This window comes from Hippopotamus amphibius, chromosome 13 (genome assembly GCF_030028045.1).
Source record: "Hippopotamus amphibius kiboko isolate mHipAmp2 chromosome 13, mHipAmp2.hap2, whole genome shotgun sequence".
Classification (NCBI taxonomy): domain Eukaryota; kingdom Metazoa; phylum Chordata; class Mammalia; order Artiodactyla; family Hippopotamidae; genus Hippopotamus; species Hippopotamus amphibius.
Genome location: NC_080198.1, coordinates 42930712 through 42944339, shown reverse-complemented (window position 1 = coordinate 42944339; position 13628 = coordinate 42930712). Strand labels below are relative to the sequence as shown.

Sequence of the window (13628 nt, the reverse complement as noted above, 5' to 3'; positions counted from 1 at the left end):
AAGGACTCTGCCCATTTCTTTTGCTCTGAGTGGAAACGTGAGTTCATATTTGGTCTTCCCCAGGCGTACACTTTCTGGCTACAGCCCCTCAGATGAAGTGCTTTGTTCCTCAGTAGGGCCAGGGCATGGAAAACAATCACATTTTTGTCCACGTTACAGATGTCATCCCTGAGTCAATGAGCTGGAGGATGAGAGCAGCCGGAAAGTTTTAGGAGGAGGTATCTTACGGCAAGTCATACAGCATAGGGGAGCTTTTGTGTAAAAGCCGTTCCTGGGTACATCTTAAGACAGACAGTGACATACTTATTTTAATGATGATGCTTTTCTTGCGATTATTATTATAAAACCATGGTCCTCGCTCTTGTGAGGACTGCGTTCTAGTGGTAAAGACAGGTGATAAGTATACAGATAAGTACATGAGGCAAATACAAACAGTGGAGAGAACTGTGACTGTGAGAATGAGTGTCCTGGCTCCCTGTTTTCCTGAGCGAGCTCATCCCTTACATATTCTTCCTATTGAATGATCCTCATCTATAAAATGAAACCTAAAGAGCTTTCATCCCTCATCTAAGTTCACACAACCAGTAACACTCAGACAGAGGGGTTTGACCACAGGTATCTTTATTTTCAGCTCCCTCACTCAGAATCACTGCACACACCGCCTTTCCTAACAATGGTAAAACGATAGCAACCGTGGTCCACTCCCACTTCTGTGGAGAGTGTGAGAGGTGCCCTGATCCGTGCCCTTGGCCGAGACCCATCCCTACACCCTCCCACCCACGAGCCCATCAACCAATAAAGCAAGCGCTTGCCGACCCAGGCTGTGCTAAATGCCCCTGTGAGTCTAGGCATCAGCCCCGTATGGATGGAGGAGACGGTAGTGCTCAGCTTAGGTGTGCTCAGCTGTCCTCTGGAATAGTTGTGTGACCTTGAGCATCTAAAGCTGTCATCTGGGCCCTCTGCCTGATGGTTGGGATTTTCATTTCTGAGCCTTTACTTACATACTACTCAATAAATCTCTAAATAATTTTTTATTCAATATATTTTCGTTATTTACTCAGTCAGCAAACATTGACCTTGTTGGCCAGTGACACTGGTAATGAGCAGACTTGTCCGTGAACTTGAGGACAGACCCTTTTGTTTTGGTCTCTTAGATATAAATATAAAAGTGCTTATTGCTCCGGAGTCCCATGTGAAAGGAAAGCTCCTAAAAAACATGGGTGGAGAGCAAGGATCAGGTAGTCCTCTAAAATTTTTAAATGGAGGCTTAGATCTTGAGGCAAAATGAGTTCTCTGTTTAGGAAGGGGAAACACACACACACACACACACACACACACCTGATTTTTTCCCCCATGTAAATAATGTCCTGGGTTAAACAATTTCATTGGCATAATGAATTCCCTGTATGAGAAAGTCACTGTATAACACTGTTCTAAATCAGTTATAACCCAGTAGGGGTTAGAAGTGTTCAGAAAACAGAGCTGCCTTAAGAAGCAGCTTTATGAAGCTTTGTTGGGTGATATATGTACACTAAAGCTTTTCCATTTTCATAGCAACTTGAGTTTCACAAGTCGAGAGAGGAAATTGGAATGACGTGCCAACCAAACCTTCATTCTATTTGGGCGAGGAGCACCACTGGATTTAGCCCTGCCAGGAGCCCTGTACCTCCATCTGCATATGATTTTGAGCACAGGGGTGACAGGGAATCAGGGATGGAAGGAAGGGAGCCAACCTCCCCCAGAGCACATGAAGCAGCAGAAGGAAAGAAGCCACAAGAAGGGAAGAGCCTCTCTCTCTCTCTCTCTCTCTCACTCACTCACACACACACACACACACACACACACACACACACACACACACACATTTGGTGCTAAATACTCCCAGCTCTTCAACTGGACTCCAGAGATTCTCTCATGAGGACTTCAAGAGCTCACTGAAGGGAAACTTACACCAGAAGAAAAGGGAAGGCATCACATGAGAAGCTAGATTCAAGTATGTGAAGACTTTTGGAGGTTTGAGTCAATGAAAGTAGCAGCAAATTAAAACTGTAGGTGAAAGCAAGTAGATTCAGCAAAGACACAACCATCCTAATTCAAGAGAACACATCTGCATGACATGATGGCACCTTGGCACCAGGCCACTTGGAGAAGCAAAGAAAATTGGGATTGGAGAGACCTGGAGGCAGAATGCACCTGGATGTGGTCAGCACCCCTCTCAGGGTCATTCTTGGTCAGCTGACCATGGACACCTGCATGAATCATAGTGGTGCTGGTTTGGGCGGAATCTCGGCAGCTGAGAACAAGATCTGGAGAAGGCAACTAAGATAGTGTGAAACCCAGAGCAATAAAAATGCATAAAGTTGTTAGTAGCTCTGCTAGAAATCTAAACACCAAGATCTTCTGTGAGTTTAAGCTGTAGGAAAACAGATGAGTGAGGGAAAGAGATGGAAGGAAGACAGGAGCTAGAGGGAGAGGAAGGAGTAGCAGTTGGAGGGGGGCAGAGTAGTCCCCGTCTGCCCCTAGCTTTTCCTGTGCTCCCAGCCCTACCCATGGGGACTGGTGAGCAAATCATTTAAGATCTCAAGTCTCAGGAAGAAGCGGTGGCTTTGAAAAAGAATGGAGTTGAAGTTCTCAATAAATATGCTATGCAGCTAAAACCATTTGCTTGTGATCTTTGCATCAGAGGAGAAAAATCATAGGGAATGAAATAAGCAGGATCATTTTAAAATCAAAGATTTGGCTGGCAGATTACCACAGGAAGTAGATGAAAAGTCAGGAAAGTCGAATGGGACCAAGAGCCACATGAACAAAAGTTGAAGAAAACAAACACCATTTACATTCCAAGCCGAATAATGAGGTGTCAGCAAGGCATCCGCTGGAAGAAAAAAGTTGGGAAATGATTCCTTTTTTTTCACTGCTTGCAGCCAAAGCTCTAGTTGAAAATAAATGCAAAATCTTGCAGCTGGCAGTAGAGATCCTTAATGATCTCTATCAGCAGAAAACTAAGATTCTCTTAAAGGGTCTGACTCAGAAAGCTTATAAGCCAGAAGAACAGAAGCTGTCAGCTGCAGAAGGGGATGTTCACAGAGAATTCAAGAAACAGAAGATGAAGTATAGTGAAGATAGATTATGTAAAAATCTGTTGGATCACCATGTGGGGGAAAAAAGCCCAAGACACCAGGCTTTTTCTTTTTGACGCATCAAGATTTTCTCCTGGAGAAAAGAGAGATGCTGCCTTCTGGAGACAGAAACTGCAGATAGCAAACCCAAAGATTGGTGTACTTCAGAGATCTCAGAAATGAACCAAATCCAGGAAGATCCCTAAGTTATTCCCATCAGCGAGAGGTCCTAGGAGAGAGGCTGGCTCCCTGAGCACACGCCCTGGGAGCGCTGGGGCACTCGACTCCACTGTGCTCTTCACTGCGTTTTTGCTACGGAAGAGGCACGCCTGCAAGTGAATTAGTTGCAAATGGGCTGCCACCTGGGTAGAGGGACCTATGAGAGCTCAGGAAAAACTTTACCCTCTGATCTGCAAATGTAAGTTGATGAAAAACTGCCAGAATGTCCATTGAATCCCACACCCTCTGAATGACAGACTACCCAACCTTTCCTGATGGTGAACACAATTGAGACATCTCCACTTCATCATTCACCAAACAGACTTGCCTGGAGGTCAGCACGGGGGTGTACATGGACCACCACCTGGGCCAAGGAACGGTTTTCAGGACCTGATAAAATATCTGCCTCTAATATTGGCCCTGGTGTGGCTTCATTAACAAAGAATGACCCCAAGAGCTCTTACTTTCTCCAGGGAGGGCTGGCTTAGCTAATGCTGATGCCAGTAACTTCCTATCTTTATCAGGAATATCTGTCATAAACCCAACACATAAAGCACTAACACTGCCATCAGCCACCTTCTCAAACATGGACCCACACATTTCCAACCTTTCTTCCTGATGAGTCTATATCTCCTTCCCAAAGGAGACTTTAGAAACATAGACCCTCTTGTCCTAAAAAAGCACCTTGTTCCTTGACCCTAATTACTTGAGATTATCTACCTTTCTGTCTCTAAAAATACATACAACCTTTGGATTCTAGAGAGGAGCTTCTCCAGATATCACTACCTGCTCCCCCAGGCTTCCAGCCTCAGGTTATGAATGGACCCCTGGGATAGTTCAGATGCTTCAAAATCCAACGTGGATGTTTCTTTAGTAATTAGATTAACGCTCTTAGAACTTAGTCTTGTTGTTAAGAGATCTTTTTGAACCAAATGACTCAAATCTGATAGATATTTGATTTGCTATAAAGTAACCACCACCTGATCTGACACCTCTCATTTTCCCCACTCTCCTCAAACCTGTTTTATGTACTATTAATATAGTTTATACAGTTAATGTAGCTTCTGCAACAGAGAGAAGTTTTAATATGATATGTGCTGAATATAATATTTTCCATAAATTTGCTTAAAAGGAAAAGTGTAGGAATAATTATCATGACTGTTTGCTAATCTGTGTTCCTTTGCTTATCCATACTTTGGATAAACCTTGATCAAAACACTCAACTTGGTGGTAGGTGAACTGTTGCCTAAGAGGAAATAAGTAGTCACTGAAATATCCATCCACTTAACCCAAACCTGTGATGTGTTGCCAAACAATACACTCTTCAAGAAATCACTTAGAAGACTACTAACATAAGTATTCAATCTGTATTTGGGCACTCCCTGGTGGTCCAGTGGTCAGGACTCGGCACTGCCGGAGCCAGGGTTCAATCCCTGGTCAGGGAACTGAGATCCCATAAGCCATGTGGCATGCCCCCCCAAAAATTTGCTCTCAGCCGTGAAAGTAGACTTTGTTGGACTCTTTTACCCCAGTGGGACCCTTTATCTACATAAAATTAGAAGTCACCATAGACCCTAGAAGCTGCCTTAGTTGACATGGAGGTGGCCTGGTCCCCTGTCAGCTCCACAGCCCTCTCATCTCATAAGGTGGCATCTCCAAGTGCCCCAGGGTTCCACCAAGCTCAGTTTGGCAACTTCTAGGTAACAACATAATAGCAATAAGGTCAAGGCGATGGTTTCAATGGCCATAGAGGCCATAACCAACTTCTCCCATTTACAAACATAAAACACTATGTGGTACAGGACAGATAATAGTTGACACTCAATGAAAAGAAATTTTTATGACTATCCTCAACTAGCATTCTTGCAAGTGTGTACCTGTGTTACGAATAAAAAGAGTGAGTATGCAACATCTCTCCAGATTGCAAATATACACCCTACCATTGGGTCAACAGCATCATCTTTGTTAAAAACACTTCATTTTATTTCAGCAGAGATAGGAAGTACATGTTAGTGATGTTATTAATGGGGCTGAGACACGTGCTGTGGAGTCAGGCAAGAAGCTCTCCTGGGAGAATGAGTTTTCACATTTCTCTGGTGTTAGAACAGCAGCCTAGATGGACACTCAGCAAATTACTCTCCCACAGCACAGCCCCATCTCGCTGTGATCTGTCAGCATTTTTGCAGCTTCCCATAGTGAAGGCTTCCTCGTGATTCTCTATTCCTTGGGAAGATTAGACTCTGCCTTTTTTCCTCCAACTCTTGTATCTTCCATCTGAGACCACAAGGATCTCAGGTTTAGATCTCAGATTTACATTTAAATGTGAAGTTGTAGGCAGCGACTTAGTGGCAAGATATTGCTTTGAACTGTAAATGAATTAATGAATGAATGAAATTCATTTGGAGAAAGGGTTTTTTTAAGAAGATTTCAAAAACTTTATAAATTTATTTCTTTATAAGCCTCTCTACCGTCCTCATATCTCTCACCCCCCACCCCCACCCCTCCCATTTGTGAACAGGGCACTTCACTTCCTACTTCAAAGAAAATCCAAGCCACAGGCAGGAATTGCCTCAAGCTCATGCAAACCCACCAGATTCTGTGCTCTCCTTTCCTCCTTCCCTTTTTTCCAATGAGAAGGAACCCCTGCTCCATGCCTGATCTCCTCACCTAGGCCCTGGCTTCCTCACGCCAACCTCCTCAGTTCCTGACTCCAACAATTATCTCCTCCTCCTTCTTCTCACACCCACTCCGCTGCCTCTTTCCCAGCAGCATTCAACATGCCCAAGTGTCAGCTGGGTCCATGGAACACTCCAACTATTGCCACATCCTCTGCCTCCCTTCACGGTCGAGATTAGTTGAGGGAGTTACATCTACCTTCACCAATCCCTGTCCTCACCTCCTACTGACTCCCAAAGAGGACGCCCTGCAAAGTCACCATACAAGGTCACCTTACAAGATTCCTTGTTGCTAAACACAACAGACACTTTTGACTTCTCAAATGTATCAAAACTTTTGGAAAATTATTCCTATTTTAAAAATAACAAACAAACATGCATTCAGTCAACAAGCATTTATTGAGTTCTTACTAGTGCCAGGAACTTAGAATGTGGCAGTAAACAGGTGTTGGCAATTGTGGAGTTTACATTAGGAGAATATGGGGATCCGAGCAATAAACAATTAAATATGTGGAGACGATAATTCCAGAAGTTGATAAGTGCTAGAGTGATGGCTTAGAGAGTAACTATGGAAACCACACTGAGTTCCAAAGGAAGCCTCTCCGAAATGATATTTGAGCAGAAGGCATTAGTACAAAGATCCTGGGCCAGAACGTCACAGGCAGAATGAACAGCAAGAACAGAGCCCTGAGGTTGGCACAAGTACTGAATAGATATGACAACACATCGTTTACACATACAAAAGGAGAGACCGGAAAGAGGCAAGAGAGTGTGGTCTTGCTGGGTAGGGAAAGGCTTCTGAGCCACAAGCAACGTGGACCAAGTCTGGAAGAACAATGAGCTCTGTACCCTTTTGGTGTGGGGCCAGGCTCCACCTCCCCTCCGCGGGCCCCCTGAGCAGAGTGTTGGAGAAGTGGAGGAGGAGTGGGATAAGGATCTGTGGCCTGCATCCTCCACCCTTCAGTCCCAACTTTAGAGGCCAGTAAGCAAGCCAGCCAGCTTCAAACAAGCTGGAATAGTTGCTAGAAAGGACTCTGCTGGAGCCTGAAGAGAGATGGATCTCCTCTACCCCTCACCTCTGAGCTAGGTAGGGAACGTAGCCCAAGAAGGGCTCCTGCAAGGCCACCGCTGGCTACACAGTGGAACCCTAAGTCAAGGTCAGCCCCTGAAGGGAGCGTGTTAGAGTTCAGTCTTCTCATGATCAGCTTCAGTGGTCAGGGTCCTGGACGTGGAGGGGCTCCCCAATATTTGTGCCTGGGAGAGAAAATGAGCCCAAAGATATTCTCCCAAAGCCAAGTTCCCAAACACACACACACACACACACACACACACCCCAATCCACAGGTGATCTAAGGGTCCTCCGTCTAACCTGGGGGCCATGCCCCCCAGCGTGTGTGTGTGTGTAGGGGGTGTGGTAGAACCCGAGTGGAGTGGGGGGCTAGTTCCTATGGCCCTGGTCAAGAGCCCATGCTCAAGATCAAAGTCCTTTTCAAGAGCCTGTGGCTACAGACAGTGGGAGCGAATCCAAAAGAAGAGATAAGAAGTCAGCCCCCAGCCCTGGTCCATTATAATTCACTTCAGAGCCCCACACACCACAGACTGTCCTGACACAGGGAGGGAAGTCTCGGCCTGCTTAACGGGCCTAACTCACCCTTTCTTTGATTTAACTCTCCTCTCCCCAAGGCCAAGTTCCTCTCCCAGGTTCCCTGATTCCTCTGCAGTATGTAAAGGTGCTGAGCCAGGAAGAGTGGGGAGGGGGAGGGAAACCAGGCCTCAGCCCTTCCCAGGAATTTGGGGCTCTATGGACTGAAAACAGCAACTCTCAGAGCACCCCTTCTGGTTCTGTGAAAGTGCTCTGGGGCCGTTGCCTGTGTCTTGAAGAGGGGGTGTCGGGGTGTGTGTGGGGGGCGGGAGGAGGCAGCAGCTCTGCCTCCCAGGGGCCCATCTTAGCAGCCTTGTCTCCAGGAGCCCTCAGGAGAAGGGAAGCGGGCAGGGCGTTGTGCGTGAGCCCAGATTACTTGCCCACTTACACATTTCGCAAAGCAATAGGTTCTGGAGTTGAGACTGTCCAGACGGGTTGGTACGAGTGTCTGCTCTTGCCCAGGTGGGGATCAGGAGGAGACGTTCGCAAACCCCTGTGTGAGGCTGGAGACGGGGCGTGGGGAGCGGGAGGGAGCTCCTGCCTCATGACTTTTCTCTCAGCGTCTGACACAGCACACTGACTGCCTCTGACGTGGGTTTAGACAGCTCATACCCTCCCTGGGAATCTCCTGGCATGCCTGGACCATTTGGTAGCCTAATATTTTATTACAGAAGAACTTGGATCTTCCCCACAGCCAGCTGTGCCTCTGACTGTGCTGGTACAGGGGACTGATTAAGGAGGTCAAATGGAAACCGAAGGACACAGGGGGAGAGAGGAACCCAGGAAGAGGATTAATTACAAAGAAGGAAGTCGACGATCAAAAGTCACACTAGGCAACAGGTTGCCGGGACAGATGGGATTAGAGGTTGGAAGATAATATACGGGCTGGCACTGGGGCCATCCTGAGCCAAAGATCCTGGAGGCCTGTGCACATCCTGGGGGAGAAAGGACTGTAGCTGAGACCAAAAGAGCTCTGGAGCCCGAGGGGTGTTGCTGGGACCCACCGCCTGGAGCATAACACACAGAGGTGCCCCCTCTCACCTCCAGGCAGGCTGCCCAGTGGCTGCTGCGCCATGGGGACTGTGGGCATCGGCTGTGGCCACATCAGCAGGTGTCTGCCCCTGCGTCATATTCAAAGCCAGATAACCTGTCCCAGGGCACGTGGGTCAAGAAGCAGTGAGTCCAGGAGCCGAGGCTGTCCATTCACTTGAAACTCCTCCATCACTTCTTCCGAGGAGTTGGCTTGGTCTTCCTTTTCAATCTGGTTTACAAAGAGAAACATAAAAACCCACAACGTTGCTAAGTGATATACTGTTTCTCCAAGCTCAGTTAATAGAATTGTAAGGTTATAGACTACCTTTGCACTTATTACTCTTCTGGTCAATTCAGTCTTAAAATCTCTGTCTTTCATTTCTCAATTCTGGAAGTATCTGGCCAAAATACTATGAAAAATGCTTTTCCTGGACTGAGCCTAGGGAAGATATGCTTTAAAAGATCTTATGTCTTTATGTACAATAATTATTGCTTTTCTACTTAATCATTGCAAATATTTTGCAATACCAAAAAACACAAAGGAAATCAAAATATCACCACTCCTAGAAAAAGCTAGTTTTACTGTCCATAGACACGAACACATAAACGTACACATATATACACATAGGGGATGTGCGTTCACATTATAAACTTGTGATCATATTGACATGCTCTTATTTTGCTGGGGGATAGACTTTTCAAGAAGGAGATAAGCAACACCCAGTAAAGACATTGTAAATATGTGGCCCCAAAATACTATTGCTTGAAAGTTTATTCTCCAACCGAGGGATTAAATTATTTAGACAGCAGAAACCTACGTGACCACCTTCGAAATGAGGCCAAGACAAATAGTTTCAGAACATCATCAAAGTTCTTAATTTAAAAAATAGATAAGAAAAAGAAAATACCAAGATACATGCATCAGGAATGTGCACTTTTACACCAGAGGCTGATCTTATGGGGATCACAGCTTTTCCTATAATTTGGGGGCTTTGAAAAATTAGCAATAAAATTCATATCCAAGTGTTAACAATAGCATTCTCCTAAACCCCAAATTATATGTCAAGCTAACAATGCTGGTGCCCTTCAGAAAGGATTGAAGATACCAGGAAAAATAAAGGAAGAAATGCTTTACTGAAACTTGTAGAGTGAATTGTAACCCGGAAGGTTGGAATGTATCCTTTGAAATTTGGGGAGAGAATCTCCTTCTGCTTGCTGGATCGTTTCCATGACCTCCAGACATGGGCCAGCCTGTTCGTATTAGAACTTCCTATAGATCCTGCTGAATGTAAAACCCTGGATGCTGACGCTAGCGTGGAAGGTCATATATCCTGGGTATCACCGCTAGCGTGGAAGGTCATATATCCTGGGTATCACCCTGTGTAGTTAGTTACCACTGCAAATAGGCCGCTTGGCGTCTTAGATACTGTGAGCACCTAATTATCTCACTGGCACTCCCCTGGCAATGCCAGCCACATTGATGCTGCTGGGGATGGCCAAACTGTGCAGCAAGGCCGCCTAATTCCTATTCAACCAGGGGAAGCAACTGAGGGGGAGGATCTGCTAGTAGTTAGGATTAAATGACACAGTGTATCTATTAAGTAACAGTTTTAATAACATCCACTTGCTAGTAATAGAAGATGATGAACTAAGCACTTTACAATGATAGCAAATGAGACCGATAATAACCACATTTTACAGACGGGAAAAATGCAGCTTTAAGAGAGTGAGTGACTTGCACAGGCAGCAGTGCTCAGCCTCAAACCTGCCAGTTCCCTTGCCCTTTCCACTGGGCCCGACTGACTGCTAGGTGTATGTACAGGTCTATTCCTTCTGTAACAGCAGCCAAGCCCTGGGTCGGGCCCTACCTAGGGTTCTGAGTATAAGATATAGTCCCTGCTCCTGACTCCCACACCCTCCAGCAAGGGAGATGGACACTGGGGTGTCACATGTAGCACCGGGGGTACTAGCTGAGCCTGCGGAGGAGGTGGCCACTGCTCCGTGTGAAGGCTTCTAAGCCTTAGGGATAGTCCCAAGATTCTTACCACTGACAGTGATGATGATTCTGCAGATGCAGGAGAGGGGTCCTCTGCCTGCATGAAACACTCTGCATATCATCCCCACTGACCAACTCAATATAGGACAATAACAGGTCACTATTATGCACAGGTCAAACCGATATAAAATGTCCTAATTGTCTTCTTGTAGCATAGCTTTGAAGGGTGAGAATTATAAGGATTGTCTGCATAGCAGAGCAGAAAAAATAAACAGCTCAGGCCCATGTAGGGTTGCGGAAGGAAGAGGCATGAATTTTGGTCCATGCATGAGTGACCATCACGTGACTGTTCTTCAGGATGTGAGTTCTCAAGAAGCGCTGGCCCTAAATGTAGGTTAGAATTAAGTCCATCATGTAAACCCAATCCTGATAGCTTCACCTCTCATAAGCATCAAGGTGACATCAGTACCTTGTGATCTTGAGAAATTACCCAAGTTAAGAGTTCTAGTAGTAATAGGAACCTCTTTGATTCTTTAATCCAACGCATAGATAGTCATGTCCATTCTCTAGTTTGATGACAGAGGATGTGAGCCACGAGGAAAGAGAAACCATATCCTGAAATAAGAATTTGAGGAAAAAAACAGCTATGAACCTACAACTCAACCCCAGTACATTAATTGGTTGGGCTCAGGCCTTTGGGATCGAACCCCTTTTAATGATTCAGAAAGTCAATTTGGCAAGGACTTAATCTTGTTAAAATATTTTTCAAAAAAAAAATGTTCTAAGTGAAATAGCAGTTTAAATGATACACAAAAACTAGGCGTACCGATCAAAAAGGAAAAAATAAAACTGTCTCTATTTGCAGACACGTGAATATCAGTGTAGAAAATCCCAGCATCTACCCCCCCAAAAAAGCTAGAATAAGTGAGTTTAGCAAGATCACAGGATACATGATTAATATACAAAAGTCAATTATATTTTCATATATGGGCAATGAACAATTGAAATTGAAATAAGTATTATTTTTAATAGTACCTAAAAGCATGAAATTCTTAAGTATAAAGCAAACAAAATACTTGCAAGGTCTGTATGCTGAAAACTACGAAACAAAAAAGACCTAAATGAATGGGGAGATATACCATATACAGTTCTCCCCAAGTTGACTTATAAACTTAACACAATCCCATTCAGTCCTACCAGGATGTATTGTAAAAATTCACACATTGACACTAAATTTCTATGGAAAAGTAGAGGAACTAGAATAGCCAAAGGCAATTTCAAAAATAAGAAACAGTGTTGGAGAATTTACACTAAACTGACTTTAACACTATAAGGCTATAGTAGTCAAGCTGGTGAAAGAGAAGATACAGAAATTAATGAAATAAAATAAAAAGTCCAGAAATAAACTCACACATTATGGTCAACTGATTTTTGACAAAATTGCAAAAGTAATTCAGTGGAGAATCTTTTCAACAAATTGTGCTGAAATTATTGAATATTTATATGCAAAAAAAATTGAACCTCAATCCATATCTCACACTATTTACCCAAAAGTTAACTCAGAATATCAATAGATGATAACATAAATGTGAAACTTAAAATTTTAAATTTCCAGAAGAAAACATAGGAGAAAATCTTAATGACCTTGGGTTAGGCAAAGAAATCTTACATATAATGCAAAAAGCACACATACAATACAAAAAACATGATCTATAAAAGAAAAAAAATTGATAAATTGGACTTTGCCAAAGTTTAAAACTTTGGTTCTTCACAAGACACTGTTAAGAAAATGAGAAAGCAAATCACAGACTGGGAGAAAATACTTGCAGAACATATATATGATACAGGGCTTGTCTCCAGATATATATTTTTAATCTCTCAAAACATAATAATAATAAGATAACCCACTTTTTTTTAATGGGCAAAAGATTGAGCATACACTTCACCAATACATGTCTTTGGTGGATGATATATAAGGTCATTAAAAGAACATCATTAGTCAATAGAAAAAGCAAAATTAAAACTACAGCGAGGTACCACAACACACGTATTAGAATGGATAAAATTTTGAAAGCTGACAGTACCAAATGCTGATAAGAATGCAGAGCATCCCACGTTGCTAGTGGGAATACAAAATGGTACAACCACTTTGGAAAACAGTTTAGCAGTTTCATATATATTTAAACATACACCTACCTTATGTCCCAGCAATACCACTTCTAGTTATTTACTCAAGAGAAAAGAAAACTTACATTCACATGAATATTTATAGCAGCTTTATTTCTAATCACCAAAAACTGGAAACAACCTAAATATCCCTCCACTCATGAATGGAAAATTGCAATAGTTTCATGCATACAATGGAATACCACTCAGCAATAAAAATGAAAGAATTACTGATTCATGTAACAACAACATGAGTCAATCTCAAATGCATTATGCCAAGTGAAAGAAGCCAGACTCAAAAGGGTACGTACTGTATGATTCCATTTATATGACATTCTAGATAATACAAAACTATAGGGACAGAAAACAGATCAATGGTTGTCAGGAGTTTGGGGACTGATTTCAAAGGGGAAGTATGAGGGAAGTTTGGAAGGTGGTGAAAATATTCTATATTTTGATTGTGGTGGTGGTAATATGACTCTATGCTTAGAACTGTTTGCCAGAAAGGTTGAATTCTACTGCACGCATGTAAACCTGATATATGTGTGTGTGTGTGCATGCGCGCGTGTGTGTGTGTTGTATATGATACAAACATATATGACACTTTTCACATGGTCTGTGGCTTTCTCCTTTATCTGAGTGCAGGTAACTGAGCTATTACTCCCCAAAAGAAAATAGTGCTTAGTGATACAGTGACCATAATCCTGCTATTACCCAACTGCTACGGCCCGGCTGTGTTGTTTTTCCCAGTAATACTCAACTGCCTGGAAGCAGACATG

The 13628-nt window shown here is 43.6% G+C and overlaps 1 protein-coding gene across 2 annotated transcripts in view; it reads right to left on the bottom strand.

Annotated features, from left to right (window-relative positions):
* MOBP (myelin associated oligodendrocyte basic protein) overlaps positions 1 to 13628 on the bottom strand; it is a 47726-nt gene that overhangs the window by 4636 nt on the left and 29462 nt on the right. For both annotated transcript variants that reach the window (XR_009048799.1, XR_009048800.1), the window contains one exon: positions 8697 to 8916. The gene's annotated coding sequence lies outside the window, so the exon portion shown is untranslated. The remainder of the gene's footprint in view (positions 1 to 8696; positions 8917 to 13628) is intronic.